At 40.7% G+C, this 23,306-nt stretch overlaps 1 long non-coding RNA gene across 1 annotated transcript; it reads right to left on the bottom strand.

The window, feature by feature from the left end:
* Nucleotides 1-7,514: 7,514 nt before the first annotated feature.
* On the bottom strand, nucleotides 7,515-22,489 carry LOC121090716. Its single transcript, XR_005828675.1, has 3 exons — nucleotides 22,479-22,489; nucleotides 19,068-19,070; nucleotides 7,515-7,600 (listed from the first exon to the last, which is right to left on the bottom strand). It is a non-coding gene; the product is annotated as an uncharacterized LOC121090716 (long non-coding RNA).
* Between the last annotated feature and the right edge of the window lie 817 nt (nucleotides 22,490-23,306).

Here is a 23,306-nt window from a genome sequence, read left to right as displayed (position 1 = left end):
TTTAGCTGAATGTTGTGTCACATTTCAGGTTGTATCCACAAGAAGCTAATTAATACCAGACAGTGTTTTGACAGCATATGTTTGATCTTGATTATTCAGCAACTGTTTTTACCCAGACTCACTGGAGAGCTGAAGTGAAAAACTGAAATTAGTTTAAGTAAGGTATAACTGCTCTTACCCAGCTACTTTCTTCAGTCAGTGACTGAAAGCTAAACTAGTCATGTACTGGCTGTTTGCTGTTGACATTTCATTGACATGACATGTTGACATTGAGGGGAAAGTGTTGAAATTCTAAAGCTTGGAAGGGTAGAGCTATAGAATCATAGAATGGTTTGGGTTGGAAGGAACCTTAAAGATCATCTAGTCCCAACCCCCTGCCATGGGCAGGGACACCTTCCACTAGACTATATTGCCCAAAGCCCCATCCAACCTGGCCTTGAACAATTCCAGGGATAGGACATCCCCAGCTTCACTGGGCAACATGTTCCAGTGCCTCATCACCCTCACAGTAAAGAATTCCTTCCTTCTATCTAATCTAAATCTACCCTCTTTTGGTTTAAAGCCATTCCCCCTTGTCCTGTCACTACATACCCTTATCATAAGTCCCTCCACAGCTTTGTTGTAGGCTCCCTTTGAGTACTGGGAAGCTTCTATAAGGTGTCCCCAGAGCCAGGCTGAAAAACCCCAACTCTCTCAGCCTGTCTTCATAGGAATGGTGCTCCAGCCCTCTGATCATCTTTGTGGCCCTCCTCTGGACTTGCTCTAACAGGTTCGTGTCCTTTTTGTGTGTGGGGCCCCAGTGCTGAATGAAGTACTCCAGGTGGGGTCTCATGAGAGCAGAGCAGAGGGACAGAATCGCCTCCCTTGACCTGCTGGCCAAATTTGGTTGCCTTTCTGGTCTACATGTCGAGCCATGTTGAGCTTCTTGTCAATCAACATCCCCAAGTCCTTCACCTCAGGGCTGCTCTGAATCCATTCTCCACCCAGTCTGGACTGATGCTGGAGATTGCCCTGACCCATGTGCAGGACCTTGCACCATGGGCCAGTGCAGTTGGGTTTTGAGGCTAGAGGTGGGAGGTGGTCAACATCAACATTTCTCATGTGCTGGAGGGCCATGTGTGCTGTATTTAAGATGAGCATTTGACTATGTGTACCCTTGAGTTAGTACTTCATTTTCAGCTTTGCAGAACAGGACATACACTTTTACTGCAAACAAAATGAAACATCACCACAGTTTCCTTTTTTCCTCTGTGTCAGCCCTGCTAACTGCCAATACGCAAATGCTATTCACAAGAAGATTTGAAAAGCATTTGTAATTAATTTCCATCCAAAAGCAAAGCTACCACCATGTAGCACCGCTTGGCAGCAGTGTAGTCACAGATTCATCTAAGAGAGAGTAAGGCACTTGGCCAGATGTGCTTTGGGGAAGATCCTCATGTCCACATCCATACCAGCACCTTAGCTAGTGCCAGAGAATACTCCAGGGTGATGGATCTCCACTGCCTGTGCTGTTAAATTGTTAGTCCCTTACATGTTTTCAGCTATAGCTAAATTTCAGCTTTAGCTAAATAATACTTACCCAAATGATTCTTAGACCTCCTTGGAGCATAAACGACAGCTGAGGCCAGCTTCCCAAAGGCAATTTTGGTGTGATCACCTAGTTTGGGAGATAACAGTTTAGAAACATGGACACAGGCCACTCAGCACCATTTGTCTTCATACTGAAAACAGTCCCAGGTTCATTTAATCCACTGCTTTAAACCTACACAGAGCTACTGTGGATCGCCTTAGATCCTGTGTGGGATACAGGAGCTACACCAAACTGTTATCCCTGAGAATTCCACTAAATTACCAGGAATTGTACTACTTCTACAGGTTTCCTAACAAGATAAGGAGCTAGCCTGCATAAAGAAATGCTTGTAGAAACTAGGCCTAAGCAGACATTTCACTGAAAGGGGGGAAAAGACCCACTGGTTTTTGTTATGCTCTTTTCTGAGCATAAAAAGAGGCCAGCAAAAATTAGGATCAAGAGTATTCCACATGAAAGGAGAAAACTTGGAATTCCCAGCACCTTTCAGCACCTTTACAAGGGACACGTAGCCTAAAATAATAGGTACTCAGAGTAGGATTTCCACAACACTGGATTAGAAACTTTGTCTATTATCTTTTCATGGGATTTTCAGCTCATGAGCACATTCACTACAATTCAGAATACAGCAAAAGATACAGCAAAATGTTTCATCTTTCCCCAAATTTTAATTCTTTGTCATATTAGGATGTAACCACTGTGCTATATGTGATTATCTCACACAAGGAACTGGATTTTCGTAATACCTAATGCCACACAAAGTAGCTGCAGAAATCACACAATTTCCACTACAGAGATTAAAGATATGATAGTGGAACAAAATAACTGGTTTTAATCAAAGATCAGAAAGAACAAAACGGGTGCATTCAGTTGTTGGGGTTTTTTTATTATTATTATTATTTCAGTGTTTAAACATTAATATTTTAACTTGAAAATAAAACCATGTTATTTCAGAGAGATTGAAACTGAGATTCTGACTTCGTTGCCATCTCAGAAGAAACATTTCCACCTTTTCAAAAGCTTTCCATGCATGTCTAAAATGAGAAATACACTGAAACTGAATTGCTACTCTGAAAAGGCTGGGGTTTCAACTAATCTGCATTTTCCTGTGGGGTGGGGATAGGGAGAGTAACCAGTCTCTACCTATTCTCAGCCATACAAATCCTTGCAGTTACTTGCAAGTCCACCAACTCAAGGCCACAAGGCACACTCAGAATGTTTAGAATTCCCCTCCCTATATAAGAGAGCCTACTGACCAGAATCATGATTAAATATGTAACAGAACTTGCTGAACATTCACTGGCCAAGTGATTCCAAGCCACCGTGGTTTAGAAATTTTAAGACTTAGTTGAAAAATGGAGCATAAAAACAGGATATAAGACATATCTACAAAATATATCTAGAAATATGCAGATTTTCTTTTTGCTTCCCCTGCCTCCCAAGCTAATTTAAATGATAACATATAATAAAAAAATATAAAAAACGCTTTCTAAACAGTTAATCCCATCTCTTCAAATTTGAAACCTGAAGAATTGAAATTCTATTTTGTTAAAGTCTCGTGCAATAGGAATGGCTTTAGGCCATGATCAATGAATGGTGCTGAAATCATTTCAGAGAAGGAAAACATAATGGATATAAAGGTGAATACTTCCGGTTCTCAGTCATGCTGGAGATGCTACAGTCTCTACATTGCTTCTGATGCACATGGCCAGGGACAGAAAATATGTCAACCCAAAAGACCTATGAATTGCAGTGAAGCCTGCGGAATTGCTATACTGGCAGCAGTGAGGAATCTTGCTCAGTTTTCAGATGTTGCTGTGCATTTCATTGTGCTTAGCAAATCTGAGTAGAAGGCAACATTGTCACATAAAATAAATTTGGAAGTGCTTAAAGTGAAAGAAAGCATGTCATGTTGTACGCAGGAACTAGCCCAAGAGGCAGAAAAGTAAAAACCCTTTTTCTCTAGATGACCCTTTTTATAAGGTTATAACTTTCCAGACTAGGCATTGCTGGTTCAGCAGCTGTGAGAACAGTCTTAAAGTTCTGGGGGAGTTTGATGGAGGTGAGAGGGTGGAGGAGGGTGTTTTGTTTTGTTACATTGGACATTATTTGTCTGAAGGGTTGCTAACCTCTTGGTTGCCTTTCAAAAAATTAATCCGTGGCCCAGATAACGAAGTTGGAAGATGACAGAAAACACACAGAAATGTTACTTGGCCCTACAACCTTGGAGCAGTGGAATGAGCTTCATGTACCTGGACAGCTGGATCACGGGGCAGCTACATCCTATACCCTATTGCAGCTGCCAGTACAGTCTTAAATATCCTGAAGACAGAGGCAAAGACTGCTCAGCACTTAAAATCTGCACTTTATGTTGTCAGTTCAAACTCTTGACTATATATAAACTTTCTTGAGAAGCAGGAGGCTTGTGCTGGTCACTGGAAAGAAGCAGTTGCCTGATTCTTGTAGGTCTACCTTTGTACTGTGTAACCTGCCCCACTCAGCCAGAGCAGGATCTGCTGGGAAGCATGAGGATGTGCTCAGTGACCACTTGAAGACTAGTAAAGGCTTCTGGGTGGCTACAGTGCGGCACACTGGGCATTTGGGGCATTCTATCTGCCTTAAAAGAACACAGTGTGGCAAAGGCAGTGTGCTCCACTTTACAGTATTACCAGAGTGATGGCTCCAGTGAGCATCTTCAAAGGGCCTTAAGAAAACGGAAATGAGGAAAGAATGTAGATGGTATGTTTTAATACAATATCACCTAGCACAACAGCAAAATCAGAGTGCCTCCAGGCTATGAGCAGCACGCTGGGGGAAAATTTTCCCAGAAACTTTTTCTTTACACTATCTATTTCTTTACACTACACTTCAGGAAAATGGGGACAGAGGCTGGATGTCACTACTGACAGAAGGAGCAGGGACATTTGCAGACAAATGTATAGTCTAGAGGAAGCATTTAGTCATTGCAGTGCCTCCTTTCTCTCTTCCTGTTGTTTCTTAGTTCATTTGCTACAGTGGGAAATCACCAAGAGCAAGATGGGAGAAGAACATGAGATATACTGTCTAGAACCCTTTTAATAAAATAGTCCTTTTGATAAAATAGGTTGGGTGCGTGCTGTCTGGGCACAATTTCCAGATCAGACATCCATGTCATCCACCTGCATAATTTTTATATACAGCCCATTTTGAGCAAAGTAAAATGATTAAGATGTTCCAGTCTGCCCTCAGATAAAATACACTGCTGTTCATGGCGTTATGCTTGGGATGAAGTCAAATGCTTCTCATTGCCTTACCCCAAAATCAGACTGACATTCAAACACCATTCAAGCAGCTTCCTTAGCTATCGCAATGCAGCACCGTAAATTTACTTCTGGCAGGGGTCTTGCTGTCTCCTGTCAGCACAGGACCTGGCCCTTTTCATTTGCACTGAACTTGACAGCAGTCACAGAGATGGGTATGACAGATTTAGGCACTGGATTCAGTTTTGTTTTCTTGTCTGAAAGGTGAACTCTGAACTGCTGAGGAGTTGTGTTAGAATGTAACAGTTCTCATGATAAATGAGCAGCTCAGTGATGTAAGGTTTCCTGGCTATCATGATGCTCTGCACAATTCTCTAGCTGGAAGACTCACAGTAGAAATGGGGATTTCATTAAGAGATGGTATTTTGCACAATTTGCTTTTAACTGGAGAAAAAAAAAAATCATCTCTACTTGTAAATGACTGACTAAATAGACCTATATTTAATCTAAATAGGATTAAATTTTCAAGATGAGGGTTTTCCTGAACACTTTTTCTTGTTTTCAGTATGTGCCACTATAGTGGAATCAGTATTGCAGCACTACAGGTCATGTCGGCAGTTTAGTTATTTTGGCTATACAGTAGGAAAGCATGTGTATATGTAACAATTCAGGCTCTAGTCAGAATATGACTATACTTGCAAGACAATAGATTCTTATTTCAACTTATTTTGTTCCTCAAAGCATAAGAATAATAATGTAAGAGAAGCAGGGTTTGTAAAAAGAGATGTTTTATTAAGTCTACTGGTACAGCTGGAAAAAAATATTAGGTTTTCAAGTATAGAAATCTTCAACATTTAATATACTATGTTTAAAACACAGAAAACATATTTATTTTTTACTTGAGTGCATTTTTACCTCAGATAGTCCTGAGAAGCAGATTTCTGATCATTTAGATACATGACTCACAGGGAAGACATTGAGGAGCAGGGGTCACTGGCCATTTCTTAAGTGAGACTGATGTAAAGTCAGAAGTCTGACACTTTCAATATAAAAAAGGCATCTTGTCAGTTTTATTTCATGAAAATAATAATAAGCTCTTCCCAACCCTCCTCAATCTGAAATAAACACATACTGAAACCTCAGTAGCTTACAAAAGAGAACTACGGTCTGCTGGTCAGCTCTACAGCTAACGTGTATAACTCATCAATAAAAATCAGCTATGTGCACAGGGTTTGCCATCCTCAGATGATTCCATGTTTTAAAAATGTTCATTTGTCACAAACACTGTGGATCTCCCCTCCTCCAAAGACAATGCTTTTCAAAACAATAGTTTGCTTTTTAAAAAATTGTTAAAAAGTTTCTGTTTATAAAAAAGGACTGAAGACATATGACATGCAGATTAATTATATTAGGGGACAATATTGGATATGAATAATAAAATTTTCTCAAGCAAACCCATCTGCTGAAGCATAAGCTGTCTGTTTTTAAGAAAGTTCCAGATCTTAAACAACCATACTGAAATACCACGATGGGAAAATCTCAGCAGTAAAATGGTGACATATAGAGGACACCACTTCCAGTACGCTAAAAGACATTGCAAAAATAATTTTAGTAAGCTTTTAGTGTAAACATAAAGCATAGAATATTGATGAAGATATTTGAGCATGTTTATTAGAAAGCAAATACATGAACATTCCCCTCTCAGTCACAAGCACCATCCATTTGCTGCTGTTAGTTACACGAAGTGTCAACATAGCTTTTGCATGCTTATACTTAGGTATCGTGTTTTTCAGAACATCAACCTAAGGACCACAGAATGTCGTGGGGAAAACAATCTATAAAACATTTTGCACCCTATTGTTTATTGTTTGTAATTTATGGACAGTTGGAGAGAGGATGAATACAGAGAATATCTGACATTCAGGGAGTTACCTGCCTATTGATGTAATTAAAATCAATATTAAAAAAAAAAAGTTTGCAATTATAATAACAAAAGTATAGTTTTATAAATCAATAATAGTTTTAATTACTGATATCATTATTGTTATTATTCACTGGCCCCCAGCATAATAAAGTTAAAGTGGGTCCAGAGGAGAGCCACAAAAATGATCAGAGGGCTGGATCACCTCTCCTAATGAAGAAAAGCTGAGACAGTTGGGGTAGTTCAGGCTGGAGAGAAGAAGGCTCTGGGGACATCTTACTGTAGACTCTCAATACATAAAAGGAGCTTATAAGAAAGATGGAGATTTTCTGCCAGAGCATGTAGCAATAGGACAAGTGGTAATAGTTTTAAACTAAAAGAGGATAGATTTAAATTAGATAAAAAAATAAATTTTTATTATGAGGGTGGTGAGAAACTGGAATGGGTTGCCCAGAGAAGCTGTGAATGCACATTGGAAATGTTTAAGGTCAGGTTGGACGGGGCTTTGAGTAACTTGGTCTGGTGGGATATCTCCCACTCCATGGCAAGGACTTGGAACTAGATGAGCTTTAAAGGTCCCTTCTGCCCCAGACCTTTATGTGATTCTGTAATTCCCTAGTAGGTGGTTGCTGAAGCAGCAATAGTACCATGAGTTACCTACCACCTTACAGAAAACAAGTAAATCACGTATCAAATTTTGTTTTCCTTTTGGAAATGATTTCTTAAAATTCATAATTACACAAACACATGCTGAGGTTCACCTCAGCTCAGGAGCAATGCATCCCAACAAAAAGGAAGTCAGGCAAAAACACCAGGAGGACTGCATGGATGAACCAGGAGCTCCTGAACAAACTCAGGAAACCTAAAGAGGGTGGAAGCAAGGACAGATAGCCTGGGAGGAATACAGAGAAATTGTATGAGCAGCCAGGGATCAGGTTAAGAAAGCTAAAGCCCTGAGAGAATTAAATCTGGCCAGGGACATCAAAGGCAACAAGAAAAGCTTCTATAGGTATATTGGTGTTAAGAGGATGACTAGGGAAAATTCGGACCCTCTGTGGAAGGAAGTGGGAGATCTGGTTGCCTGGTGTATGGAGAAGGCTGAGGTATTCAATGTTTTTTTTGCCTTGGCCTTCACTGGCAGGTTTTCCAGACATACCACCAAAGACACAGAAGGCAAAGGTGGGGATGGGAGAATGAAGACCACCCACTGTAGGAAAAGATCAAGTTCGAGACCATCTAAGGAACCTGAAGGTGAACAAGTCCATGGGACTTGATGAGATACATCTGTGGGTCCTGAGAAAACTGGCAGATGAAGTTTCTAAGCAACTATCCATCATATTTAAGAAGTTGTGGCAGTTTGGTGAAGTTCCCCCTGACTAGAAAAGGGGAAACATAACTCCCATTTGTAAATAGGGAAATAAGGAAGACCGAGGGAACTAAAGGCCAGTCAGTCTCACCTCTATGTATCACCAGTATCAGCCTGGCAAGATCATGGAGCAGACCATCTTGGAAACTATGCTAAGGCACAAGGAAAACATAGAGGTAATTGGTGATAGCCAACATGGCTTCACTAAGGGCAAATCATGCCTGACAGATTTGGTGGCCTTCTACAGTGGGGTTACAGCACTGATGAATAAGGGAAGAGCAACTGATAGCATCCACCTGGACTTGTGCAAAGCATTTGACACTGTGCTGCACAACATCCTTATCTCTAAACCGGAGAGACATGGATCTGATGGATGGACCACTCAGTGGATAAGGAATTGGCTGAGTGGTCACACTCAAGAGTTGTGATCAACAGCTTGATGTCCAGGCGGAGACAAGTGGCCTTCCTCAGGAGTCGGTATTGGGACCAGCACCATTTAATGTCTTTGTCGGCAACATGGATGCTGAGATTGAGTGCACCCTCAGCACGTTCACCAATGACACCAAGCTGTGCAGTGCAGTTAACACACTGGAGGGCAGGGATACCATCTAGTGGGACCTTGACAGGCTGGAGAATTTGGCCCGTGCAAACCTCATCAAGTTCAACAAGGCCAAGTGCAAGGTCCTGCATGTGGGTCAGGGCAATCCCCAGTATCAATCCAGGCTGGGTGGAGAATGGGTTCAGAGCAGCCCTGAGGTGAAGGACTTGGGGATGTTGATTGACAAGAAGCTCAACATGGCTCGACAATATATGCTTGTAGCCCAGAAAGCCAACCAAATCCAGGGCTGCATCAAAAGAAACGTGGCCAGCAGGTCAAGGGAGGTGATTCTGTCCCTCTGCTCTGCTCTCATGAGACCCCACCTGGAGTACTTCATTCAGCGCTGGAGCCCCAACACAAAAGGGGCACGGACCTGTTGGAGCAAGTCCAGAGGAGGGCCACAAAGATGATCAGAGGGCTGGAGCACCATTCCTATGAAGACAGGCTGAGAGGGTTGGGCTTGTTCAGCCTGGCTCTGGGGACACCTTATAGCAGCCTTTCAGTACCCAAAGGTGGACTGCAAGAAAGCTGTGGAGGGACTTATGATAAGGGTATGTAGCGACAGGACAAGGGGGAACGGCTTTAAACCAAAAGAGGGTAGGTTTAGATTAGATAGAAGGAAGAAATTCTTTACTGTGAGGGTGGTGAGGCACTGGAACATGTTGCCCAGTGAAGCTGGGGATGTCCTATCCCTGGAATTGTTCAAGACCAGGTTGGATGGGGCTTTGGGCAATATAGTCTAGTGGAAGGTGTCCCTGCCCATGGCAGGGGCTTGGGACTAGATGATCTTTAAGGTTCCTTCCAACCCAAATCATTCTATGATTCTATGATTCTACACATTTCTCCACAGCTTTGTTGGAAACTTTCATGAATAGAGTGCTGGTTTATCTGGGGGCCAGAAGGGGCGGGTGTCTACTTTGATGAGTGTGCTGTCAGATGACTTTGGGATGCAGACTGGCTTGGGGGTGTATGTCATGCCTCATTCATGAGTTAGCCTGAGAAGTGATGCTTCCTTTTTGTGCCTCCAGTTTAGGCCAGTGTCGACCTTTGCCTATACTTCTTCTTATACTGTCTTAGCTGACATTTTGTGACAATTCTTTCATGAGATCTACTTTTATTTAAGACTGATTATTCTTATTTTATGGGCATTTCTTTCATTAGCCCCAGATGAATAATTTGGCTGGCTTTTACTCTTTTTGTCATTCTTTTGTTCATGGCACAGTTATTCTTGCTGCAGGTTGCTCAGTTATGTGGTTAAAGACTAATCATATTGAACTGCAAAACCAAGCCAGGACTGGAGGAACAATTACAGGCAGAGGAACCCTAGTAACCTAACTGGTGGTGGAAATGGACAGCTCAGCTGCTCCCTAAGACTATCCAAGGGATAAGGGGAAGATTGACTCTGGAGTGAAACCCATAAAGATGAGTTGGTGGGGAAGGGCAAAAGCTGGGGAAAGAGAGGGATCAGGGTAGACTGAGAAGGAAGAAAAATGGGGAAGAAGAAGGAAAAGGGGAAGAAGGGGCCAACTGAGTGTAGAGAACAGCAAGCTTGCCTGACAGTCCTATGCTTGATGACCACAGTCTGTCCTCTATTTACTTAAACCTGATTTCTGACTGCCCTCTGTGTGCTTGTGCTCTCTGCTTAGGAGGTGTGTGTGCAAACGCTAGCAAACCTTATCCTAAACCAGCTGGTGCTCATAAGAGGTCTGTGCCCCAGCAGCTGGGGTGAGCCATGAAACTCAGGGGCTCATGGGTGCTGGTGCCAACAACTGGATCATGACAGGGACGCTGGGGGCTGCTCCTGGAGGGAAGGCCAACAGCAGCAGCAACCCATGTACCGTGTGTGCCATATTGCACTAGCAGCCTCCAGTCCTGATCAGCAGGAGAGGAGGAACAGGACTGAGCCATCTGTGCTCTTCACGTTCATCTGAGGGCTGTGTGCGTGCAGGTGGGTGCTGGGGAAGGCAGTGCTTCCTCTCTGTGTTGAGCTGTGTGGCTGGACAGGTGTGCAGTGTGAGACACACGCAGCCATCAGGAGTGGGTGCTCAGCCTCTCTGCTGCCTGCACCCAGGGACAGGGAACCACAGTGGCCTCACATCTGTAGGGCTGGGACAGGAGGAGAACCCCATGCTCCCAGTGCACATCAGGTTCAGCTATCTCTAACACAAATTTTTCCTTTTGCCAAAACCCATGAGCACCGTTAACTTTTTTGGATTCCTTGCCATCTTAGTAAATTACCTTGTCTGTCTTCACTCCTAACTCACTTTTATCTGCTGCTCTCTGTGTAAGGAATTCACTGATTTGTGACTTTCTTACTGTGCTGCTGAGGTCTCTGGTCCTGTCTTTCAAACCATTATCTGAACTGTTTAATTTTCTGTTGTCTCTTCCTTACCTCTTCACTTTTTGAAGAAAAATGCTGATGTTAGTCATACAAATAAATAAATAAATACATTCATTAAAGAAAAGAAAGAAGCAACCCCCTGCTGAGGCTCCTGGGCTATACCCGATATCTACAACATTTCCCTGAAACAATCTTTTAGAATTATCTGTGATTTTGTTTTTATTTGTTTCAAAATCTCATTCAAATGCCTTAGTATCCTCTAGGTACTGTTGTACTTGTGAATTCAGCAGTGCAATGCACAGAAAGAATGCATTAAGACAATGCACTGTTACTCAAAAGCCAAATTCTGGCTCCCCAGGAGCAGTAATGTGTACATTTCATCTAAATCAATTTAAATAGGTTGCCTTTGATAGGATAGCAGTGTCTGAAATGGAAAGCTGCATCTAAAGAATATGTATTGCCTTTAAGAAAAAGGTGAATCCTGCATACACATCAGCTTTGGTAAATTCACAGAAATAGCATGGTATAAAAATGAAAAATACAGGATTCATGACTAAGTGAAAAAAAAGGTTATCTCAGGATATGTTCAGGAGAAACTTGCCTGTGATGAGAACTTTGTTCATACTTCACCAGTTATTCTAGATTCCATATATACACTGGGAAAAGTAAGGTTGTTCAGCAAATTCACTGAAAGATGTGGGGGGTGACATGAATTAAGTAAAGCATGTCAGAGTTCTCTGTAAAGTTCTCAATCAGATATCAAAACACTTCATTTTCTGCCTGGGAGGTAAATTGCAGTATTTTGCTCCGGTGATTAATTCCACTGACTAGACACAAAGTTAGTTTCACCAATCTTAGAGTATAAGGTCCTGAAGGGAAGAGACAGAAGGGCTTTAAACTCACTGGATCTGTGGGAGAATAAATATTTGTAAGACTCCAGGCTGGCACACCAGGAATTCAATTGAGTGCATCAACTTATCTCAGAAAGTATAACAGGAGTCCATAGGAAGTTAATGTTTTTCAGGTACACCTGTCAGAATTTCTAGAACAGTAAGATTGCCCCTGGCTCTGATTTGTTTTTTACAGAAAAAAGGTATATATATGCTTTTTGCTGACTCTTTAAAGTGATTTCAACATACCTCACTATCTCAGAAAATTCACCTTGAGTGAAGCTATCAAAGTCAGAATCAAAAGCAATTGGCTGAGATGCTGCATTTCAGCATGCTCATAAATCAGCTCCATATGCTTTGCAGGATGTTGATATTGTGACCTCTTTTTTTTTATTTTTTATTTTTTTTTTTTTTACCTCTTCTTAGGCTAACAGATAAATTTTGCTTATCATTTAGGAGTTTTTATTAACTTTGTTTTATGTTCCCCAAAAGACTTGTTTCATATGTGATCACATTAAATAATTGATTAGAAAAATAAACAGGTCCAAAAAGAGACAGAAGGGGAATGCTGAAAAAGTGAAGTAAAGGCAAAGGAGGGATTGGAAGATGCAGAAACTTAGAAGGGGAGAAGAAAAACTAAAACTGAAGAAAAAGAGGTGAAGAAAGAGATCGGATTCCTTAGTAAGAAAGAAAAACTGATCCACGCAGAGTCAGTGGAATGAAATCAGAGAGTCCAGGACAAGTGCATAGGAAAAGTCTGAAAAGAAATGTAGGGGGGCAGAAAATTACCAAACATCTTACTTAGAGCAACTTTCATTTGAAAGCTGTAAATGTAAGCTTTTGCATGAATTCAGCTGAGTGACTTCTAAATGCAAAAGGACTAGTTTGATAACCTTGATTAACTCTTTAGTATAAATTCTTGTTTTTCCTGAAAGAATTCCTGGTTCAATAGCTTTATGGAAAAAAAGCCAAATATCCTCATGTAAAATGTTTGTAGTAGAAACTCAAACAAAAGTCTTGGGAAAATTTTTTCAAATGTTTATTCCATTAATTTTATATCTATTTCCGTCTAAACTGATCTAACTTTAACTTTCACTCAAAGCCCTATCAGATTGAAAAGCCTTCTGTCAAATTTCTGTCCTTATGAGGTACTCAGGATTAGACGAAGTAATTTCTATGATAAGAAAAATAGTTAAAGTTTTCTGAGTCTTGTTATAGGGCATGTTTTAAAACCCATTTAACGACTCCCTTCTTGCCCTTACTTTCATTCTGCCCATTTGTTAATACCCTTCTTCAAATGGACAGGATAGTCTGGTAGCAGGCAGAGATGACAGTCTCTTGGAGTTTTTACTCAGCATCCCCCGGTTTACACACCTACAGAGAGCACTAACCTTTTGACCAAGGATTCAGCTGCAGCCCAAATGCTGCTGGAGACAGCACTGGGTCTAGGATTTGGGTTACAGGCTTGGGTGATCGTGGCAATGGCTGCAAGTGTGGCTATTGACAGAGCAAGTTGAGGGAGAGGCAGTTCGTGTTCATTTACATGTGCACCTGTATATGGTGCTGCCTTCCCAAATCCTTTACCTAGATAGTGATTTTGAAGTAGCAATGCTTGTTCTAGGAGTATGGCATCTAGACTTTATCCCTGAATAGATGTCTTTTTGCTTGAGTGTTCCTTTTTGCTGGTGTCAGGCTGCCTGGTAGTCTACAGCACTGTATGGCATAGACATTATTCTCTGTCAACAAACTTTTGATTCCAGAGTTGATTATCAAATTAGTTTCACCATAACTCCCCCCCCCCCCCCCCCCCCCCCCCCCCCCCCAAGCTGTTGTAAATCTTTGACTGTTACTTTTGTTTGATGTATTTAGCCAGTCTAGTTTCAGCCATTCCATTTATTTTGGTCAAAATTGACTGGTATCAGTCTGAAAGACATACAGTTACCCACTCGGCCTAGCTAGCCTCTAAATGAGGCATCTGAGGGATGCCTCACATCTCCAGTGCTCTGGATTCTCCAGAAGGTTCAGAGACCTGCTGAAGGTCCCTGTTCCTGGATCAGAAAGCTCACTGGCTGTCACTTCAAAGTTTGTCATATGGGTTCTCATGGCTAGTCTTAGTCATCATTGCTTTTGTATCCTACTGACTTACTATTAAGTTACTGTCTTTTTCTCCTAGCATTTTTGTCAAATGCAGAACAGAAATATGGAATATTTCTGTCTTTCTTTCATTTAATTGACAGTTCTATAAATTCTATTTATTGTAGCTATTCACATTAACTGAATTTCTTTTCTTTCCCTTAAACATAAATGTCTTTTATTCTGTTTAGCCTGGTTTCCCTTAGATTTTGTCTTTTCTACTTTTTTTGTGTGATTTCACTGCAGCTACAAGGCTTTGATAGTTCTGATTTTAATTCCCAGTTTAATAGATAAAGCAAACTGTTATCCTATAAAGTCTGCATATGTTCACATCCTGATATCCACCACTTATCCTCTTTATTCATTCTGAAATATATTCTTAAGTATGTTTTTGCTGCAAAGAAGTGGGGTTTTTCATAGCATGATTATTTTTATAGCTCCCTTGTCACGCATTCCCTTTATAGAAGAACCATTTGTGTTTCACAGGTAGGGGAAATTGCTCAGGTTTGTGAGCTGAACAGCAAAAAAAAACAATTCCCATGGAAACAAAACTATAGAATAAGCATCCTTTAGCACAGCAAGAACACAGGGCAACTTTCAGGACAGAATAGGGAGAAGGAATGAGGAACTTTTGCATGGAAAACTCTCTGACAGAGGTACCCATGTCCTGGGAGGTGAACAAGGATGTGCCGTTATTTCTTGGGCTGACACGGCAGCAGTCTTAGGTATGTGTAGCCCCAAGGTGAACACAGAACCTATCCTTGGCCACCCTCCCTTCAAAACACTGGTGTCAGACTCAGTGAAACGGGTGTTTCGAGGCTAGCATGGGAAGGGAAGGGGAAAGTGGGATAAACTGCACTCTGCTCATTGCTGCCAACTTGCTCTCCACCTGCAAGAAGGAAAACTTGCTGTTTGAGTTGGTTTTGGCTACAAGAGGGATTGAATGCAAGTCATTTAGTGTCTGCTCATTCCCAGCCAGTAGAAAGGGAAAACTGCTTTTACTGGCATAAGCAAGGCAAACTTTATGCTGTTCTTAAATTCTGCTGTGAGATACACAGGATGAGATACATGAGAAGCCTGGAGGTTTTCTTTTTCTTTCCAACCTCAGCATCAGATTCTGTTAATATTCTAAACTATTGTTTCACAGGAAAAACTTATTGAGGCTTCTATCAATTTTCTATTTATTTTACTTGTGTTTTTTACACCCACCCCCACCCCCTAAACCAACTCACAAATAAAGAGGTAGATTATAAATGTAAGGCTCCTGCTATCTGATATTGCTTATCTACAGAGTAATCCCATTAGTGAACATCACAGGCAATTATAGAATGTAATTGTATGTGCAGATGAAAGAATCAAGTACCTAGTACATGGAGAGGCCATGAAAAGTGCTGTGCCTGGCAATCAAGCACTACAGGAGATTAAGCTGTGTAAACTGTTCTTTTATAACAAGTTATCATAAAAAAATCAATTAGCATAATTTCTAATTCTCTTTAAAATGGAAAGACCTGTGTGACATTTACAGTGTGCCCAGTCAAACAGCTGTACTATAATCACTCAGGAAGTTAAATAAGGGTCTTTTTATTACTTTATGTTAAACATGTTAATTCAAAGTTGGAATGGAAATTCACAATTTGATCCATGCATATTACTCATACATTTAGTGTTTTAGCAAATAAGCAGGTAGATTTGGCACATCTTTTAGGATGCTAGAGAAAGTGATTTCCCGCAGATTTGTTATAAACCCAAATTCATTACATCTCATTATTGTTGCTAGAGTGCAGAAAAGTCTTTTTTCCTCTGAAACATGAAATAAGAGTGGATGAGAAAAATTGCACTGACAGCGAGAAAGGAAGTGCTTTTTGGTTGAGTAGAGCATTACTGTTAGCAGTAGAGTATTATATCTCAAATAAGGCAACGGGTAGGTTCCAAAATACAATATATCATTTGTGAGGAAGGGGGGGTAGCATAATCCATCTGGGAGAAGAGAGAGATGGAAAAATAATTTGGAAAACAGTGGCATATGGCAAGAGATCCCTTGTAACCAGAATTTTAACTCTGGATTTCACAGATTAATTCTAAAAATGACTCGTTCTAAAACCCTAAGACCACTGAAGGTCTACTCTGTAGGAAACGTGAGATAGGTTCATCTCTTTCCTCAAATTCCAGGTCTGTTCAGTGACAGACCGACCAGGCTTTCATGTCTGTGTAGCAGTTTTCACCTGCAAAAACGAGAGTTTAAGTTCTCCCAGAACCAAAGCACTGGTGCCAGTTAACTACTGCTTCCCAACACATTTATCTGCAAAGTGAGGTCAATAGAGCATAAGAAGCAAGCCTCATCCCTGAATGGATATGCAGTAAGCAGCTTCCAAATGCACACTACATCAAATACTCACAGACATTAAAAGGCTGACAGAATAGACAGGATAACACTGTAGGTCATCCAGCTTTGATAAGTAAGCAGAACATCCTTAAACAATGATAGCTGTTGGCCAGGATAAAGCAGTCAAACCTTGAGTAACTGCTAGAAACACAGCAATCTATCACTTGATGAGAAGGCCTTGATCACCTGATGAAGCTGATTAGGCAATCATCTGACAAGGTTATAAAAGATCTTATTCCTCCTTTAGTAAGCCTATGGTCTGGAACAGCAGGAGAGCAGCAGAGCTGATGGAGATGCTGCAGGTCACCTTTATCTGGTGAAGTGTCTCCAGAGACTGTGGAAAAGAGACCAGTAGAATGGTCAGAGGTGTGTTTAGCTTCTGTTTTACTATTTACTCTTTACTGTCTTTCTTAAGGAAAGAATAGCTTTTCAGAAATTTGATGCAAAACATATTTGTGTGATGTGCTTCATCTCCTCTGTATCTATGAGGAGGGTAACCTGTGAATTCACAGCCCCTGCAGTCCTATGTCATGGATTCCTAAGTATCGTTCTGGAGCTTAGACACCCCATAGGGCTTTGGAGATCAGGCAATAAAAGCACACTATTTGTGCAAGCTCGGATACTTCCATGTGGTTATAAGATCTGACTTATCAAATAATAATAATAAAAAATCAAGCTCTAGTCTGTAAGAAGATCCATAGCCTTTGGAAACTTTGCACCTTTTTTGTATGCAATTCCAGCTGCTGCTTACCTACAATCTAACTCCTATCAGTGTCTTCTGTCTATTAGACAAGGAGGACCCAAAAGAACCTCTGGCTTGGGATTTAGACTCATTTGACCTCATTGGAAATGTGCCTTTGCATTTTAATTGGAAAAAGTGCTTGGTTTTGGCTTGCTTTCTTACAGCTGACGATAAATATAGGGCCTCTTTCAGCAGGGAGCCAGGAGGTGTTTCCCTGAAATGAGGATGGTTGTAGCAGTTTAAATTCCTTTGTGGGAGCTGAATAGTTGCAGCCCAGATTTCACTTCATATTAACAATAAATTTGAGAAGAAAATTAAAGTTTAGTTTAGAACACTAAGAAAGAAACACTTGTAACTATCCCTGAATAAGACACTGTGCTGAAACCATACGAGCAACTCATCAGCCTTGAAAGAGCAAAGCCAAAAATACTGCAGCAGCTGTCCTGTTGATCAGCTTGTACTTATTCAAAACTGTACAGATCTGACGTTTACTACAAAAATAACTGTTTCCCAGTTCATTCACAATTACACAGGGAAGTTGGATAAACTTTGCAATGTGTGCTTGTAAATAAACCTCCTTACCCCTGGAGTGAAGCATTCCTAATTAGTAATTAACTGAAGATTAAGTTCTACAACTTGAAAATATTAGTTTGGCAGGAGATGACCATTAGCTGTATCCTGGGTTATTTCCACATTTATCTCATTTGCTTAAGCAGTTACTGTTTTGAGTCTAGGTCACTTTGTGTTCTGGGATTAATACTTTTTCTATCCTTATGCAATGGAAAGTCTTCTTGACTGCCACACCAGGAAAAATGTTGCATTTTTGAGCAGAAGCACTGAGCAAAATTGCAGGATCTCAGGACTGGCATATAGATTTGTTGTTACAAATAGACTTTTCATTAACTTTGCTTTGCACAGGGGTATTTGTCAGCCATCAGGCATCTTTCTTGTTCTTTCTGCTTACAACTCTGCTTCTTATATGTGACTTCTCTTTCACAATTTCGAAATCATTCTTCATCTCCCAAATACAGCTATTTTGTTACCTATTAGGTTGTAGTGTGCATTGTTCTGTTCATTGTTTGTGTTGTCTTTATTTCTTTTGAAGAACCATGTCAGTCCATGGTTGAAAGAGGGTAGGACTGCCAAGAACAGTGTTTTCCCTTTCATTTATCTGGTCAGAATTCCCTCTTAAACCTTTCTCTCTGACCTGTAAGTATGTTTGTACAAAAAAAGTACGGGCTGTGTGGTGATGAAGACATGAACATATGCCCAGTGACCTTCAAGAGCTGACCAGGAATGTACTTTACCACAGGTGCTGAATGAACAGTCCTTTCCCTATTAGTAATGCCTGTGTGCTCAGACTTGTGCACTTCCAATTTTCTTTTTTTTTCAAAGATTGTGTTAAAAATAGGGAATTGGATGATCTAAGATCTTGAGAATTCTGATCCTTTTTTTCAGGCAACTATCCCTTAACCCAAAATATGTTTGTGCATGAGACTGTAAGTCTATATCTGACAGCAGAACCCACAGCTGATTAGTATAAGTTTGGGGCAATCTCATTGAAGTCAATAGTGCTGTGGTATTCAGCATCTCAGTTTTTATTTACAAATGACTATAAGCATTTGATGTTATATCCAAGTGTTCTGACTTTGCTTAATCTTTTTTTGTTTCAAAAGATTGTCTGTTCCCAGCTCAGCTGAAGTTCAAAACTACTGAGCTTTTCCTTTTATAACCACCAAGGGCGTGAAGGGTAACTTTATCTTTCAGATCTGGAACTCAAGAACAATGATCAGCTGTCTCAAAGACTGTGTGTACATTTGTGTGTGTGACATGCAGAAAATGTTTCTATTCTGTCAATTCCAACACCATCTACTTATCTGGAAACTAAAAACCAGCCCTCATATTAAGAAATGATGAAAACGCTTTGGGTAAAAAAAGATAAATGATGGATTCAGAGTGCAGTCAGATCAAACACTCTGAAGGGCTGTCCTATTGTCTGAAGTCTTAATCAAAGCTGATGTTACAATTTATGTCCAATGTCAGTGCAATATATGCACCGCAAAAATATGCGAAATAAAAATATGTGCAATATTATATGACAGATATTCCATTTTTCTCTTAATTAGTAGGTAAGCTATAGCCATAGAGAATCTATTTATAATGGGTTCTGGGATGTATACTGTTTCTTAGCTTTTAAGCTGGAAGGCTGCCTTTGTTTTCTTGTAAAGGATTTTGAAGACTGAAGTGTGTATGTATCACAATGGTAGATAGCCATATAGAATGAGACAGTATGATTAAATGACAGCGACGGTTGCTGTGTAATCAGAAGGCCTCTCCTCCTTATTTATATGAAATATTTATTTTGTGGAAAGCCAATTTGTTGGCCTTTTCAGTCTTTCCAGACTAAATTGTGTTACTAGGTATTTACCTCTGCTCATCAAAGGCATTATTCAAAACTAACTTTTTCCCTCTGCAACACTCCTTCTGTTTTACCCTGAGTTACCCGCTGATGCTGTTGCTGACTTGGAGATATTTCTTGCTTTTCATTTTGCATTTATCCCTAAAATCCATTTCCTTACGTTTGTTGTTATGACTGGCTCTCTTGTGCTGTTCAGCATTTCTGCCTTCTACTTGCTTCACCTTTTTTATTCCTATTTAGTGATTTCAGTGGCCAGTTCTTGAATCAAACTTTTTTATCTACCTAGATATTTTTTGTCTATTGTTTGAAATTTCTTGAATATCTTTATCCTAAATGAATGCACCTGTGACTCCCAGCTTCCTGGTTTACTCCAAATGTATTTCTTTGATGTATCATCCTACAGTCTGAGTTCAGCAAAGGCTTTCTTTGATAGTGTATGTAAAGCTTGTGTGGTGAAGTATGGTATGTGAAGTGTGGCAGTCCAGAGGAACCAGGAAACGTTAAACTTTGGGTTTGAAATTCTTCCAGCTGCATGTGACAGCTTCTGGACTGGAGAAAGGCAGCACTCATATTTTACGGTACAGGCCCATGTCCTGAGTCCTTTCTCTGCCTTTGCAGAGCAAGTGTGTGCACTGGCATATTCTTTAGACATGTTACAAAGGTACAGAGTGGCTGTGTGTTCATGGACAGCATGTCTGCTTGCCTTGAGTGTGCATGGAAGGGTTCCCTTGCATGTGTGTTTGATGACCGTGGCCTCTTCATATGTCTCCATCTGCCTGGGATCCAGAGCCTGTGTAAGACCCCAAAGGCAGCCTTCCTTTTAAAGAAAAAAATGGTTATGCCCATACCAGTTTCCTACAGAGTGCACAAGAGCTGAAACATCTCCCAGGAAGCAGAAAACAAAGATAAAACCAAAGAAAGATAAAATATCTTTCTCTGAAAAGGTCAAACCCCATTTCTCTTGCATTCAGGAGAGTAGCCTATCTGCTGGCATCTTTTTCCTTTGAAAGCTCTTCTGGGAACATGACATTGTTGGGGAAAGAGGAAACAAGGTAAAGGAGACTGTATAACACACCCTTCTGGGAGAGAAGATTTCTGGGTGTCAGTCCCTACTCTCAATAAAAATCCAACCTCTTTATCCATTGACTGAAAAATTCCTTTTCCCTGTTTTGAGGATTAAAAACCTTGGCTTGTATTTATGCTTTGCCTTTTACTGTTATGGCCAACTACATAGGAGTCTTCAATCATTCTCCATTGTATTGGCTACAGCACCCAAAGGAGGAAATTGCAATTACTTGAATCCAGTCAATGAGTGCTTTTGGCACAGCAGTTGCCATAACCTAGCAAGCAGCCTAAGCAGGAGACCTGAAGGATTCAGCTCTTGCACAACAAAAGCAGAGAACAGTTTTGAGGGTCTCCCAGGATATCCTTGGTTACAGTCCTCTGTGTGCAGACTGCAGATCTGTGGGATCATGGTGCAGTTTTCTCCTGGCCTGCTTTCTGTGGAAATGAGAGTACAGGAGAGAGAATTATTATGTAGTGGGACTTGCCCAAGCATGGGGTGGGAGTGCATCTGGGATGTGCTTCTGGAGCCTGAAGTTGGGAGGCACTCAGTGGTCACAGCTAGAAATGGAGGAGGACAGAGGATTACAGCTGTGATATGCTGCATCCAGTTTAAATTTTGATAGAATGCAAATCCCAGCACATTTTGGTAGTCAACTTCTCATCTAATGACAGCTGTTTGAAGAGACAACTTGTTCTGGTCTGCTCTGACCCACAGGTCCTGTCTATATTCTCAGTTAGGGGTTCAAAGCTGTTTGTGCCTGTGATGTTTTGCTCCCTGCTTGCTCTGCATTTCCCTTTTATAGAGTGTGCTGTAAATAAGCATGCAGTTGGGCAGTGGAATCCCTCTCTTTCGGGGCTTTCAATATGCCTGTGTTGCAGGCAGTCAAGCAGCTGAGGTTTGGTAGTGTTAGCAAAGATTCTCTCCCATTACAACAGGACAGTGGCAAGTTCAAAAGTTGAGCCTGAGATCCTAGTGGATAAAATGCCTCATTAATCCCACAGATGATCACTTTTCTATATGACTGTCTGGGATATAGCAGTCTGGTAAATTCCATCACTTTGTCGACTTTTGAGTGTGGATGTTGGAAAAAGCCTTACAAATTTTCCAGATCCAAGTCCAGAGCAGTAAACCTTCCATAAACCTGATTGCCCTGTTAAAAGGGTGCATATTTCCAAACTACTGGAAAGCCATGTGCCCTTTTCTCTGTGGATTTGCAAAATGTTGCTTTCAGCCCTAGATGCAGTTTTTGCTTCTCTTCCCATGCAACACTCATACCTAATGAGCTTGTTTGTTCATTTGTGCTTGATGACTTACTGTCAGCCCTCTCTCTTCCTGTGAGAAGAGGAAACTTAAAACAGCTATAGCTCAGTCCTTGTGTTCTGTCACCCTCAGCAACCCGGAATATCTGCTGTCCTTCACACCCCCTCACTCTGCACTTTACTTGTCAGGATACACATACAAACTGCACGTTGAGCACAATTTTGGGAGAAGGAGAAATGGTAAACAAAAGAAATCAAACTGAGCTGCAGAGGCTGTTTTTATTATGTCACTAGCAAAAGTTTATGGGAACAAGGTGAAAGGAAGCACATAACATATTTCCAAGATCCATACATACTGACAATTTTTTTGGAGCCTTAGAGAAAGAGCAGTCTAACCTGCCCTTGAGTTGCAGCTGTAATCACATCTATAAATTACTGTTTAAAAAACAATTCCAGGAAAATCTCACATATTTGGAAAGGAAAGAACATGTTCTTTTGCACTTATACCTTGCATGGGAGCAAAACTGAAATACAAAAAGCAAGCAATGTATAACCCTTCATCATGTTGATCTGAAGATGTCAGTGTTTGTGGGGATGCTGTGTCACCTGAAAGAAAATCTGCTTCCACAGACAAGATAAATCTAAGAAACATAAACCCAAAGATAAATAAACAGAGCATTCTTACCAGCATCTCCAAATGTCCAAGGGAGATGCTCATGATGTATGATTCTGCAGTAAGAAGAATGAAAATGATCAAGGGGCATCAAGTAAGCAGGTGTTCTGCAGTGCCAAAGAGAAGGAATGAAATTTATTTACAATTTGGGTTCTTAGCCAAGTCAGAAAAGAGCTACTGGCAATGGCGCATATCAATATTGATAGAGAGCTTCAGAGGACATCTTAAAGATTATAGCTCTTTTCAGAGAGGAAGAAAAGGTGTCATTTTGAGGCATGCAGTCTGGATTCACTGAGAAACCCATCCCTTCAATGTTTCCTCCTCTTAATAGATAGTATTAATAAATAACATCGGGTCTGTGAATTTCTGATGCCTCTTAACTATTTATAAAGGAGAAAAAATGTGTACGTGGTATTGATTTATGTAAATAAGACACTGATAGGTGTGAGGACTGACATAAAATCACACATGCTTCTATTTGGACTGTTCAAGTGAAATGGTGAAGTGGGACACTCATGCAGTTGTAAACAAGATGAGGTTTCTATCTGGCAGAAAATACAATGTGTATGGATGGATTAGTTTCCTATAAATACTTTTCATAGCTGTTTCATCTGGGTTGTTTATAAATTAATCAGAGTTTAAATAAAGACTCTAGGCGTCAGGTACTATATGTTCCCTTCTAAAGCAA

This window comes from Falco naumanni, chromosome 6, assembly GCF_017639655.2.
Source record: "Falco naumanni isolate bFalNau1 chromosome 6, bFalNau1.pat, whole genome shotgun sequence".
In the NCBI taxonomy this organism is placed as follows: Eukaryota; Metazoa; Chordata; class Aves; order Falconiformes; family Falconidae; genus Falco; species Falco naumanni.
Note: the sequence above shows the minus strand (reverse complement) of the source record. Positions and strands in the feature narration are given on the sequence as shown.